We start from the raw sequence: 15306 nt of genomic DNA, 5'->3' as shown, positions 1-15306 counted from the left end.
GAACGTGGCTCTGTGACATGTCAGCGTGATGTTGAAGTACTCCTGTGGCTGGCAAGAGCCATCCCAGATAGAACATGTGTTTCTAATAATCTCGATCGTCAATCCAATCCCCGTGCCCATAACCACGATATCAAGGCTATTTACAAGACTTGCGGTCTAGCTTGCTTCTGGAGAGAATACAACAATTTTCACAACCTTTCTAACCGAATCAGCGCATATATCCAAGGAGAGGGGTGCAACGCCCTATTGAAAAGTGGACTCATGCTACCAGTTTTTCGTAAATTTGACTCTACATTGTAGTCACTGAAATATCACATACCCTCTCATCACATGAAGTTTCCTCCTCCTCTTCTGAGTATTTCACCTTTTTTGTTTTGTTAGGCAGTGTACGTTGGCCTCGACGTCAGTTTAAAACGACTGCATTTATAAGTTTTTAAAAGTCTGTGATGAGTATCCGAGCGAATACAACTTACTGTAGTAGCCAAGAAACCTTGGATAGTCCATACAAGCAATTTAGTTGGGGCATGAAGAGAAAGCCGAGAACTTGATGAATCTGTTTACTACAAGATAAAGAAACCATTTAAATTTCACACAGATGTTTTGTCAAGCGAGATCGGTATTAATGTGATATTCTCAAACAGTACTGTGTGGATAACATGAAAATGTCAATAGTAGATTCCGAACTAATCATGAAGAAGTGACTCATGTTCCTTCAGTGTCGATTAGGCACCACTGCGAGTCAGGTATCTCTCCGAGGGATTCACGAATCGCGAAACAAAGGCTTAAGTAAATACCGAGAAAGATATCCACCGAAGTATTGCAATGAAAATAACATGACAGATGTTCCAAACTGAATTTTTGTGTCACCGGATCCGAAATTTCTACCTTGTGGTTGATAACGTCAAAGAAATCTAAAGAATTATGATCCAAGCCTAAGTAATTAGTGTTACGCTCTTATGCACGGCCAATAGATTAAACTTCATCGGATGACTCTAATACTAGCTCCATAGAACGGATGATTTCTGTTACTTCAGTACTTGTAAGTGGCATGTAACGTTTTAAACAAGGAATTGTAAAATTTTATTTTTTCAAATAAGCTACAAAAAATAATAATTTTCCATTTGTTTATGAACGTTTTCCGTCATATAAATGTACTTTGTAACTGAAATTTCCAACATTTTTTCATTATCCCTGTTCTATTGAACAGCGAATAAAAATTATTATGAAACTTAACAACCTACCAATTCATTGAGCATCGGTTTTTCGTGTGCATTAATTGTTTCATGAAACAGCCAGCCATTTTTGACCTGCGATTTAGAATTTTGTGAAAATAAAATTAAATAAATAAACAACAGATGTCACGAACCTTGAGTACTAGTTTGTATTTCAATTTGAACGTCATTTTGTCCACGTATTCCGTGAAGTGGGACTCTCTGCTCCGTTTAGCGCATCATACTCTGCCAATTTACAGCGACAGCGAGATGATACTCATGTTTCTTTCTCATTCCCTTTGATCATTATTTATAACAGTAATTTTAAAGCACAGAGATAAGTACTGAAAATTACTTGTACTAAACATGTTGTACTAATGAGAGGCCGTCTGTATCTCTAACTAGAAGTTTCACCCGTTACGACGTACTGGGAAATCTAATAACGTTGGCCCCAACGCCGACAAATTTGAAGCCCAGCAAAAATGAAGTTACGTATTTTATTCTGGCAGCGTGAAAATAAACTACTTTGTTCGAAGAAGCTACATGACGAGAGTAAAACGAAAGAATGTAAAAGAAAGATATTTCTATAAACTTTTGTGGTCAGTCATTCTATGTAGGAGATAATTGTCCAGATATTACGGGATTATTTGAAGCACGAGGGTGAGTCAAATGAAAACCTTAAATATTTTTTTTAATATTATTTATTGTGCAAAAGTGGTACAAAGCTGTATCACTTTTCAACATAATCTCCCCCCACGCTCAATACAAATCCTCCAGCGCTTACAAAATGCATAAATTCCATTAGAAAAAAATTCTTTTGGTAGTCCACACAACCACTCATGCACCGCGTGGCGTACCTCTTCATCAGAACGGAACTTCTTTCCTCCCATTGCGTCTTTGAGTGGTGCAAATATATGGAAATCACTTGGTGCAAGGTCTGGTGAGTATGGTTGATTAGGAAGACACTCAAAATGCCGGTCTGTGATTGTTACAACTGTTGGACGGGCACTGTAGGGCCTTGCATTGTCATGTTGCAAAAGGGCACCTGCTGAAAGCAATTCACGTCGCTTTGATTTGATTGCAGGCCGCACATGATTGTTAAGAGATCTGTGTATGATGCACTGGTGACAGTGGTCCCTCTAGGCATGCAATGCTCCAAAATGTCGCCTCTTTCGTCCCAAAAGAGAGTCAGCATTACCTTTCCTGTTGACGGTTCTGTTCGAAACTTCTTTGGCTTTGGTGATGAGGATTGGCACCATTCCTTGCTCGCTCTCTTCGTTTCCGGTTGGTGGAAGTGAGCCCAGGTTTCGCCCTCAGTAACGATTCTTGCAAGGAAGCCATCACCTTCTTGTTCAAAGCACCGAAGAATTTCTTCACAAGCATCAACACGTCGTTCTCTCATTTCAGCAGTCAGCTGCCGTGGCACTCATCTTGCAGACACTTTGTGAAACTGGAGCACATCATGCACAATGTGGTGTACTGAAACATGACTAATCTGTAAACATGCTACAATGTCATTCAGTGCCACTGGGTGGTTTTCCTCCTCTATGGCTTCAACTGCTGCAAAGTTCTGTGGAGTCACAACTCGTTGTGCCTGACGAGGAGCATCTTCCACTGAAGTCACACCATTTGCGAACTTCCTACTCCATTCGTAGACTTCCTGTTGTGACAAACATGCATCACCGTACTGAACCTTCATTCGTCGATGAATTTCAATAGGTTTCAGACCTTCACTACACAAAACCCGAATAATAGAGCGCTTTTCTTCCCTGGTACAAGTCGCAAGTAGGGTGGCCATATTTATACTGATACTGCGACGGTATGTGTGCATCTGCACTATGCTGCCACCTAAAGGCCATTCTGCGCTCTGCTTGTAGCACGCTTACCAACTTACAAACTGGAGCGCAAAATTTCGATTTCTTATTACAAATTTAACGTTTTCATTTGAGTCACCCTCGTACATAACTCTGGCAAATGTTTAAATATTATTAGTTTTTTTAAGGACAGGAGAAGTTAATACCACTGCTGAAAATACTGCGGGCTATAAAAATATTTAATTCCATAACTTTTCGTGTTTTCACAAAATCTCAGGTGTTGTGTACATAGCAGAACGCCATTTAATGCAACACGAAGAAACAAGAAAAGCTATACCACGTCGCCGTTTAAATTGTCGAATTCTGTAAAGACACACTTTAAAAGTTTAGCCTGCAGCATCCTACAATAAAAGAATTAAATGTGTTTGCCATCCAAACAGAGTAATTATTCATTCCAGCATTAACAAAGATCAATATCATTTTAACCATATTTAACAATTTTAATTACATGGCTTTTATTTAAAGCAATGAGCACGGTAGCGCAAAACGCATATTCTTACTGTTTAATAGTGGAACAGTAAACTTACAACGGCTTGTGAGTTCGGAAAACGACCGGTGAACTGAGGAGCTCCTATCAACATATTAACTATAAGCTTCAGTGACTATAGGTTGCAATGGCAGGCCCTTTTTGTGGTTATTTTGGAGTTTTGTGCGTTTTCACGGCATTTAAGGTCGCGATTTGGTTCGGTGATATCTCGTGTCGAGGTAGATCAATATCGATTTGTGTGAAATTCAGGCAATTAATTGTTTGTCGGTTGTGGCAATTTAAAACACTGGGAGTGACGTTCTCACATTATCTCGGGACGCAGAGTAGTTTGCTGTCGTTTCATTGGAGGAATTTGCTGTTAGTTAGTTGTAGCACTGATATAATGTGCTGTCTAGCCACTGAACCCGTGGTGGCAAAGTAGCAACCAGTCCAGCCCTCTGACAAAGGGAGAAGGCCCTAATAAAATTAAATCAATAATTTTGATAACAGAGTTAGTTTCGTCTTTAGATCACGAGTCCATTGATATAAGTCACGGATTTACCGGTGGTTTAGAAGTGAAGTTCATTAAATGCCGATTAGATCATATCAAATAAGTTTTACCCGGTAATTGGGGGACTCTGTAGGCTTGCCAAACAACATGACTCCCGGCTCGTGAAGGGATTATAATTTTACGACATCTAGTTTAAGTAATAAAGAAGTGGTACAATATGTAGTTGCTGGAAGGCTAAAGTAGACGTTAGTTCGAATTTCAGTTCTTCTCCGCTGGCGGTGGAGGGACACAGGCCCGCCCCGCCTCGTTCCCGCTATTCCAGGTGTCCCAACTGTGAGAACGCCGACACTGCCTTCAATGGCCGGAACGAATGCGCGAGAGACGCTGCTGTTAAGTTGGTCACAGAGCTTCTCTTCCTGTCGGCGGTGGTAGATTGTGTCTTGGCACGCAAATGTGATGAAGGACGCTCTCGATGACCCAGTCAAAGCCAGCTCCTAGTAGATGCAACTTCGTGACCATCGTCCGCGAGGGGGTTCACGCCATTACGCACAGACTTGCGTGCTGGTCACATCAGTGGTGGCCATTGATAGCGCAACACAAAACAGCATGGTCAGTAATCTATTTCCGCCTGTTAATCGGTAGTAATCCTGACGGGACGCGATAACAGTTACGCCAACGGGTTGGAGATGGAATCATACCATATTTCCATGAAAGCAATTTCAGCCGCCCCTGAATGGGCTGCTCTCCTGAATTCTCATGACTATTAGTAATTCAGCTATCTCTCGGGGCACACTCACAGGTTGCACGATTCGGAATTATGTCTCTAATTTGTGCTCTTTGATTATTATTGGTCTCTTTCCTTATCAGTCAATCACTGAAACCCAGCTACACGTGATGGAGCGCGTTCGGCACACCAGAAGACCCACAAGTGATATTTAACATCGCCAGTTCTTAGGCGTACAATAGAAACGGACAGCCAAATTAAATATTCATTCATTCTTCATTCAGCTTCGTAAACCTCCTCCATCAGTCACGGACAGTACTTAATTTCGTGAGTATTTTAATAGCAGTTTAGCCTCGAGTTGAGTGAAACTTAAGTACAAAAATGGTTCAAATGGCACTATGGGACTTAACATCTGTGGTCATCAGTCCCCTATAACTTATAACTTCCTAAACCTAACTAACCTAAGGACATCACACACATCCATGCCCGAGGCTGGATTCGAACCTGCGACCGTAACGGTCGCGCGGTTCCAGACTGTAGCGCCTAGAACCACGTACAACACAGAAGCGTACAGGCCGACCTCATCTGTTGACTAACAGAGATTGCCGACAGTTGAAGAGGGTCGTAATGTGTGATAGGCAGACACCTATCAAGACCATCACACTGGAAGCCCAGACTGCATCAGGATCCACTGCAGGTACTATGACAGTTAGGCGGGAGGTAAGAAAAATTTTATTTCATGGTCGAGCGGCTGCTCAGAAGCTATACATCACGCCGGTAAATGCCAAACGAAGCCTCGCTTGGAAAACGTTGTGTGGAGTGACGAATCACCATGCACAATGTGACGATCCGATGGTACAGTGTGGATATGTCGAATGCCCGGTGGACGCCATCTGCCAAGGTGTTTAAGTGCCAACAGTAAAATTCGGAGGCAGTGGTGTTGTGGAGTGGTCGTGTTTTTCATGGAGGGGGCTTTCACCCCTTGTTGTTTTGCGTGGCACTATCTCAGCACAGGCCTACATTGATGTTTTTAGCACATCCTTGCTTCCCACTGCAGAAAAGAGTAATTCAGGAATGGCGATTATATCTTTCAACACCATCGAGTACCTGTTCATATTGCACGGACTGTGGCGGAGTGGTTACACGACAATAGCATCCCTGTAAAGGACCGCCTTGCACAGTGTCCACACCTTAATCCTACAGAACACCTTTGGGATGTTTTGGAACACTGACTTCGTGCCAGGACTCACTGACTGACACCGATACCTCTCCTCAGTGCAGCACTCCGTGAAGAATAGGCTGCCATTCCCCAAGAAACCTTCCAGCACCTGACTGAACGTATGCCTGCGAGAGTATAGGCTGTCATCAAGGCTAAGGGTGGGCTAACACCATACTGAATTCCAGCATTACTGATGGAGGCGACACGAACTTGTTAGTCATTTTCTACCAGGTGTACGGTTACTTTTGATCACATAGTGTATATATTAGAAACAAAGCACTGGCTATATCAGTATAACATGCAGTCATTTAAATCAAACACCGGCTAAATGAGCGTACTAAGCAGTCATTAGAATCTAATGTTAAATATACAACACCTGAGTAATATTAAATACCAGCGTAAATTTGATGTCTTATCTATCCTCATCGACAGCAGTCGTGTATAATGAAATAATAAGAAACCAGTTGCATAAAATGAATTTAATTTCTTTACCGGGTTAGGGCACTTAGTGCCCTTTTTCAGGTGGTTATACCTATCGTAATATTTGCGAGTGTCAACAATAAAGTGTATACAGCAAAATTCCATGGTCCTAAAAAACATGCAGGAGCAATAAATAATACGATACCGAATCCATTAATACAATAAGAACTCTTAGAGGCCTAGTTGTAGTTTACAGTGTCTGCCGTGTTCTGTGCACTTTATTGTACGTACGCACTTTATTGTTGACACTCGCAAAGAATGCGAAAGGTATATCCTTCTGAAGAGAGGCACTACATGCCGCTAACAGGTAAAGTTATTAAATTTCTTTTATGTAACTGGTTGCTTATTATTTCATTACCAACGCAAAAATATACACAATGGTTGTCCGAACATCGGTATTATCCAGGTGCTTAAGTACTGAGAAGTTCAAATGGTTCAAATGGCTCTGAGTACCATGGGACTTAACATCTGTGATCATCAGTCCCCAGAACTTAGAACTACTTAAACCTAACTAAGCTAAGGACATCACACACATCCATGCCCGAGGCAGGATTCGAACCTGCGACCGTAGCGGCCACGGGGTACGAGACTGTAGCGCCTAGAACCGCACGGCCACAACGGCCGGCTATTGAAAAATAACTGTACAACAAAACTATACTCGTGTCTAATCAACAGTGCCTTACTATTTATTGTATGTATTCGTACAAGGTCAGAAACAGTCTGAAAAGTTATAAGGGTGATGCAGGGTAGGTTGTGCAGGAAAATAAATGTTAAGAAAAAAGTTGATACGTTGCACCATTTCCGAGTTAGTTAGCATTGAACTTAGCCAATCAGGCCATGGCGCAATCGGATCCAAGTGGCCCGTCAGAGACGGTGTCACCAAACGTGTTCTTCGTTTGGTTTCCTAAAACCGAAAAAGCGAGCGACACAAATATCCGACATGGGACGGTAGTGAGGATCGAACACGAGCCAAAGGCTGAGCAGTCTCTGCGCTGTTATCTACGCTATGAGATAACTGTCACTAATTGCATCTGTCGGACGCGCGGTATTAGCCGATGGGTCTAGTGGCGCTGCAGTCATGGACTGTTCGGTTGGTCCCAGCGGAGGTTCGAGTCCTCCCTCGGGCATGGGTGTGTGTGTTTGTCCTTAGGATAATTTAAGTTAAGTAGTTCGTAAGCTTAGGTAGTGATGACCGTAGCAGTTCAGTCCCATAAGATTTCACACACATCTGAACATTTTTTTGTATCTGTGGGACCGCTTTAATTTGCCTGCAAGGGCCTGGTTCGCTGATTTCAATTCTAGCTAACTCATAAATAGCTCCGCAACGTACTGAACTCTTTTTCTAACAGTTATTTATCAGCACAACGTATCTTGTAATACCTGTACAATTTTTTCAGGATATATATGACTAACCATCCTGTTATTTTCAACAAGAGTTTCCTTGATGAGGTGAACTGTCACAGTCGTATCAGTTGGTCTTGAGTTCAAATCCCGGTGAATATTAAGACGTCGACAAAACTCTCTGACTGTGAGGGTGCGTGTCTTAGCGATTATTTACGCATAGTCAGTTACTCAAGGTTGAGGGTGAAGGGCTGCGGTACTGAATCACGCGAAGCGGAGCTAAGCGAAGAGGTAATTTCGACCGCATTTGTTCTTTCTCGACGTAAATGATTTTATGACGGTAGTAAACCCATAAATCTGAACCGTCAGAAAGATTTTACGTGTAAATAACCTTTTGGAACATAAAGCATAAAAGAGTTAAGTGCAGACGTGTGAAAAGAGTCTTAGTAACCAAAAAACAGGAAGGATCTGCTAGTTCATGTTTATGGTCAACGTTCAGAAATAAGCGCACCGAATTTCTTGTCGACAACTTGTTTATTAGAGAATAATGTTATAGACACTTGGAGGATAGTGTAGCTAGGAACACATGATGTCTTGTGGTCGCTGTTTCAATCTGGTGCTTATTTTAGAATCACATGAAAGAATGACATCGGCATTTTCTGCCGTTTTTGTTCCCGTGTAATATGAGGTTGTGTTTCTGCAGTAGCTGTATATTAAGTGCTGTATAACATACTAAATCAATTTGGAGTTGTGAGTCCTTCACTCAGGATGTTTTAATGTGATTGAAATTCTGCGTATTTTTAAATCTTGTTACATAATGTGTGGACATTTAAGCCATACTTGGTTGCTCCTGCACCATCTTGTACCTTGAAAAGGGAGAATTTATTCTACCCTGTAAGACGTGATATTAGCAAATGAGCTCAGTTCCTTTCATGTCACCCCATGTTCCCCTATCTTGAAAATTGAAATTTGTGATAGTTGCCAACAACTTCTACAGGAAGTGGACAAAAATGTGAAAACACAGAATCACAATACATTACCCACAACACATAACCCAGTGTAAGAATACCGGTCGCATTCAAAGAAGCTTCAGGTCGTCGCATAATGGATAACTAAGCTACAAGAAACTCATACACCAGTCTTCCTGGAAAATAGTGGTAGGTTCAGGTAACGATGACGCAGTTGCGTAGCGATCAAGTATCCTATTCCCCAAGTACACCAAAAAGGCTAAATAATACTGAGATATGGTGACTCTGGTGGCCAGGAGGTACGCGAACATTCATTATCGCCTCACAAAAGCAGTTCTGGACGATGCGAACTGTATGATCAGGGGTTCTCTGGTCAAGCAACTCAAAACCACCAACGGGGAACGTACATTGTATCATGGGATGCACCTGATGATCACATAATCCTCGCCAGCAATGAGACCTCGCACAGCCGTAATGGGACCCATGGAGTACCACGACATGGCTGCCCAAATCATCACCGAACCCCCACCAAGTTTCATTTCTGAGGCGTAAACTTTGCCAGAAGTTGGTGTGAAACAAGACTCACGCGACCAAATGAATTACACCGAGCGAGGTGGCGCAGTGGTTAGCACACTGGACTCGTATTTGGAATGACGACGGTTCAAACCCGCGTCCGGCCAACCTGATTTAGGTTTTCCGTGATTACCCTAAAATCGCTTCAGGCAAATTCCGGGGTGATTCCCTATCCTCCCCTAATCCGATCTTGTGCTCCGCCTCTAACGACCTCGTTGTTGGTGGGACGTTAAACACTAGTCTTTTCCTCAAAATGACTTACTTCCACTGCTCCACTGTCCTGGTTTTATGACTTCAGCTACGCGTTTCCCCCCTTTTTTTGCGCTTACTCGGTTAGCGAGTTGACATTCAGTTCTGCAGTGACTGTTGCAATTGTCGTCCTCTTATTTCTTATCACAATCCCCTTCAATGGCCGTCTGTCACGATCACTCAGGAGATGCTTTCGTCCGCGTTCAGACTTAACAGATGATGTTTCTCCGCTTTTCCTGTCTGTGGTATAAATATTCTGTATGTTGCCTCTTGAAGCACCAAGTACTTCGGCTCTTTTGGTCACCGATGCACTCACCCTACGACCATCAACAATTAACTCAGCCGTAATGCACTTACAACTACACAGTACACTGTTCTGATCGTAACTGACATGTTAACGTATTGAGAGCATTTCATAGGTGCCCTTCACGGTCAAATGCAGTAGTGCAACCTGCAGGAATAGCTACATTTTTGTTAAAACGTGCATTTCTGGTGATATTTCCATATTTCTGTCCAAATCCTGTATTCAAAATTGTTTTTAACTTGTAACTGCTTACTGATAACACTTCTTCTTAATTTAATTTCACTTACTGATTATTGGTGTGTACTAGAGCAATAATGTAACACACAGACCATTAAATACGGTATTTACAAGGTTTTCTCGATTGCAGTACTTTTTAATTTGAACAGAATATTTGTTGTGAGCTAGATGGCCATGTTGTACATCAGAATAATTTTTCAGGTTTGGGAAAGGATATTACAAGAGAATTTTTTTGTTATTTACAAAAGAGGACTGCAGTACATGTAAAGTAAGTGCTGTCGTTTCAACAGAGAATAACAATGGTTTGATGAGCCCCCACGAATCCCTCTCGTGTGCTAACCTCTTCATCTCAGAGTAGCACTTGCAACCTACGTCCTCAGTTATTTTCTGGGTGTATTACAATCTCTGTATTCCAACCTCTACGGGTTTTGCCCTCTACAGCTCCCTCTAGTACCACACAAATCATTCCCCCATGTCTTAACAGATGTCCTGTCATCCTCTCCCTTCTCCTTATCAGTATCTTCCACATATTCCTTTCCTCTCCGATTCGTTACCTTATCAGTCTACTTAATTTTGAACATTCGTTTGGAGCACCACGTCTCAAATGCTTCGATTCTCTTCTGTTCCGGTTTTCGATCAGTCCATGTTTCACCACCATCCAATGCTGTACTCCAAGCCGTATATTTTCAGAAATTTCTTCCTCAAATTAAGGCCGACAGTTGATATTAGTAGACTTCTCTTGGCCAGGAATGCCTTTTTTGCCATAGATAGTCTGCTTTTGATGTCCTCCTTGCTCCGTCCGTCATTGCTTATTATACTGCCTAGGTAGTAGAGTTCCTTAACTTCATCTACTTCTTGACCACCAATCATGATGTCAAGTTTCTCGCTGTTCTCATTTATACTAATTCTCATTACCTTCGTCTTCTATCGATTTACTCTCATTCCATACTGTGTACTCATTAGACTGTTCATTCCGTTCAGGAGATCATGTAATTCTTCTTCACTTTCACTCAGGATAGCAATGTCATCAGCGAATCGTATCATTGATATCCTTTAACCTTGAACTTTAATTCCACTCCTGAACTTTCCTTTTATTTCCATCACTGCTTCCTCAGTGTACAGATTGAATAGTTGAGGAGAAAGGCTACATCCTTGTCTTACACCCCTTTTAATACGAGCACTTCGTTCTTTGTCATCCACTCTTATTATTCCCTCTTGGCTATAGCTTACCTCTACTTTTTCCAGAATTTCGAACATGTTGCACCATTTTACACTGTCAAATGATTTTTCCAGTTAGATTTTTCTTTAGCCTTGCTTCCATTATTAACCGCAACGTCAGAATGGCCTCTGTCGTACCAAACTGATCGTCATCTAGCACATTCTCAGTTTTCTTTTCTATTCTTCTGTTTATTATTCTTGTAAGCAACTTGGATGCATGAGCTGTTAACCTGATTGTGCGACAATTCTCGCACCTCCCAGCTCTTGCCGTCTTCGGAATTGTGTGGATGATGCATTTCCGAAAGTCAGATGTAATGTCGCCAGACTCATACATTCTACACACCAACGTGAATAGTCGTTTTGTTGCCACTTCCCCGAATGATTTTAGAAATTCTGATGGAATGTTATCTAATCTTTCTGCCATATTTCACCATAAGTCCTCCAAAGCTCTTTTAAATTCTGATTCTTATACTGCATCCCCTATTTCTTCTAAATAGAATCTTATTTATTCTTCTATCACATCAGACAAATCTTCCTCCTCATAGAGACTTTCAATGTATTCTTTCCACCTATCCGCACTCTGCTCTGCATTTAACAGTGGAATTCCTGTAGCACTCTTAATCTTACCACCCTTGCTTTTCATGTCACCGAAGGTTGTTTTGACTTTCCTGTATGCTGAGTTTATCCTTCCGACAGTCTTTTTCGATGTCTTCACATTTTTCCTGCAGCCATTTCGTCCTATCTTCCCTGCACTTCCTATTTATTTCATTCTCAGCAGCTTGAATTACTGTATTCCTGAGTTTCCCGCAACATTTTTGAACTTCCTCCTTTCATCAATCAGCTGAAGTGTTTCTTTTCATACCCATGGTTTATTCGCAGTTACCTACTGCCTACTGAGCTATTCCTTATTGCTGTAACTATAGCCTTAGAGATCTTCAACCGCATCTCGTCATTCCTTAGAACTTCCGTGTCCCACTTCCTTAATTATTGATTCTTCCTGCCTACTGTCTTAAACTGTACCCTGCTCTTCATCACTACTATATTGTGATCTCAGTCTGTATCTGCTCCTTGGTACGCCTCACAATCCAGTATCTGATTTCGGAATCTCTGCCTGATCATGATGTAATCTAACTGAAATCTTCCCGTATCACTCAGCCTTTTCCAAGTATACCTCCACCACTTGTGATTCTTTAAAGCGTATTCGCTATTATTAGCTAAAACTTGTTGCAGAACTCAATTAATCTTTCTCCTCACTCATTCCGTGTCCCAAGCTCATATTCTCCTGTAACCTTTTCCTCTATTCCTTCCCCTTCAACTGCATTCGAGTCCCCCAAGACTATTAGATTTTCATTCCCCTTTACATACCGTATTACCCTTTTAATATCCTCATACACTTTCTCTATCTCTTCATCTTCAGCTTGCGAGATCGGTATGTATACCTGAACTATCGTCGTCGGTGTTAGTTTGCTGTCGATTCTAATAAGAACGACCCTGTCAGTGAACTGTTCACAGAAACACACTCTCTCCTATTCATAACGAATCCTACTCCTGTTATACCATTTTATACTGCTGGTTATATTACCCTATAATCATCTGACGGTGGCACTTTGGTGTGTTTTTTTAGTTCAATTTAGGGGCTTTTTAAGGGAAAAAAGTGGTCAAAAAAAGAAAAACTACAAAAAAAAAATAAAAAAAACAAAAAAGGGGATTAAATAAAAAACGTTGGTAGAGCACTTGCCCGCGAAAGGCAAAGGTCCCGAGTTCGAGTCTCGGTCGGGCACACAGTTTTAATCTGCCAGGAAGTTTCATATCAGCGCACACTCCGCGGCAGAGTGAAAATCTCATTCCAGTCTTTGCTATGTTCAACAAGAACGTCCAGTTATCAGCATCGAATAGTCGTGACAACTCTTTGCCTTCCCTTTTTGTGGAGTCGCTGTAGAATGTTTATCGTGTTTGGTGAGATGCTCTGTGTCATAGCCAATCAGCGATTTGACTGGTCATCTGGGCCATTTGAGCTAATGTATTTGGAAGCTGGATGTATTCTGGGATCGTAGCACTTCGGAGACGACGACTGCAGTCCTGGTGATTATGGTAAGACCTATTCATTTAAGTTGCATTCGTTTTCCTTAGGTAACTTTTATATCATTCCATCCGTATGATGCTAATATTAGCACAATTATTTTCCAACCAACCTGCGTGCAGAGCTTGCAGTGAAATGAAATGTGGTTTGGTATGCACACGCGTAGCTCCTCAACGGTTCACGCACCCTTCGTTCTTTGTAATCTTGAACCTGATTATGAGATCGAGGTGTATTTTTTAAATCCGATGCTTTGTGCACACAATGGCGTCTTTCTTCCTCAACATTAAACAGCTTATTACTTTACTGGACGACGTGTAATTCTAAGCTTTACTAATCTTCGATTCACGTCGTACCGAGAAAACCAGGCAATTTGTATAATTTGTTTGACAGGTTTTAGTTAATTATAGTATCTTAGTTCAGTGTTACTGCTACTATCACTGCTTTTCTTGTGCCATTTATCTGTTCTTGATCGCATGATAGATATATGGTTGACACCCGCTGCCAAGGCCCTCCTATTGTCTTTTCAGTTGTTGATCAGTATATGATAAAAGAAACAGTTTAGTCATATTCGGCTGACAGATTTTCCGCTATGTGCAAGAGTAACTGAAAGGTACACAAAGACAAGTCAGGACGTAATGTCCGGAATGCTGACTGCTGTGTTGGACTTTGCAATGTTTATATTCACATAAAGGGGCATCTTGTGTAGTACGTGGTAGTGATACCATACCATGACTGTGGATCATTAACATTCATAAAAAAGAGCATAGCTTCATAGAAAAGGGCTTTGTCTATTTACTATCGATAGTAGATCAATTCTTGACATACAGCTCACAATATGAACGAAGAACTTCCAGAGTGGCGATATACCCCGATAAAATACTTTTCGCGTATCACAATCAGCTATAGCTTTAAATATTGTCGCCAAGAATGAATTTATTTGTGATTCTTCCACGGCGTACTTGGTGTCGAAATAGTTCACGGGTGAACTGCCGGATGACAGTATCCAACGGGTACACTGTTTCGGATAGTGAGCATGCTGCCATCGTCAGGTGCACTAACAAACTGAATCAACGCTCCTGATGACGTCAACGTGGTCGTTTGCCGAAATAGAGTGCCAATTGGACAGTGACATCTGTTGTTCACGCGTAAATTATTCCTACATGAATTTATTTATTGAAATATTGTCATAATTGTCTGTAGAGAGCACTGAATAAACGGAAATTTGTTTGGCACTTACTTTCGGTTGACATTGTTTGGCCGCTAGCACAATGGCCGTGAGTCCTGCGGCGTCTTTCTCTTCAGCGTTGGCCCCTTCCTCCAAAAGGACTTTGGCACAGTCCACATGGCCCTTGGCGACAGCGATATGTAGGGCCGGCGAGCCCTCTGCATCCCTCGCTGACATGTTGCAGCCACCTTTGCACAGTTCTAGCAACACCTGTTGCATAAGACACGATGCTCAAGTTTCGGCAATGACAACATCCAGAAGCTTGCTAGTATAATAGCACAGTGTAAAGCAGTACAGCGATATTTCACGAGAGCGTGACCGCTACGGTCGCAGGTTCGAATCCTGCCTCGGGCATGGATGTGTGTGATGTCATTAGGTTAGTTAGGTTTAAGTAGTTAGCTCAGATGTTAAATCCCATAGTGCTCAGAGCCATTTGAACCATTTTTTTTTTATATTTCCCGAGAATTAATTTTATATAAAAAAAAGAACGACACAACACGAAGAAATTATTCAAAGGGTTCGGATGTCAGTAGATTTGATGTATATGTGAAGCTCGCGTCCCACCGGTTTCTGGGCGTCTCCATACACGTCTTCGGCCTATATTCTAATTTAGTAGAGTAGTATTG

At 41.7% G+C, this 15306-nt stretch overlaps 1 long non-coding RNA gene across 1 annotated transcript in view; it reads right to left on the bottom strand.

The window, feature by feature from the left end:
* The window catches only part of LOC124605115, a 56494-nt gene extending 41645 nt beyond the window's left edge, over positions 1 to 14849 (bottom strand). Inside the window, exon 1 of the long non-coding RNA XR_006978600.1 lies at positions 14693 to 14849. This is a non-coding gene — a long non-coding RNA (uncharacterized LOC124605115). The remainder of the gene's footprint in view (positions 1 to 14692) is intronic.
* Between the last annotated feature and the right edge of the window lie 457 nt (positions 14850 to 15306).

This window comes from Schistocerca americana, chromosome 3, assembly GCF_021461395.2.
Source record: "Schistocerca americana isolate TAMUIC-IGC-003095 chromosome 3, iqSchAmer2.1, whole genome shotgun sequence".
Classification (NCBI taxonomy): domain Eukaryota; kingdom Metazoa; phylum Arthropoda; class Insecta; order Orthoptera; family Acrididae; genus Schistocerca; species Schistocerca americana.
Note: the sequence above shows the minus strand (reverse complement) of the source record. Positions and strands in the feature narration are given on the sequence as shown.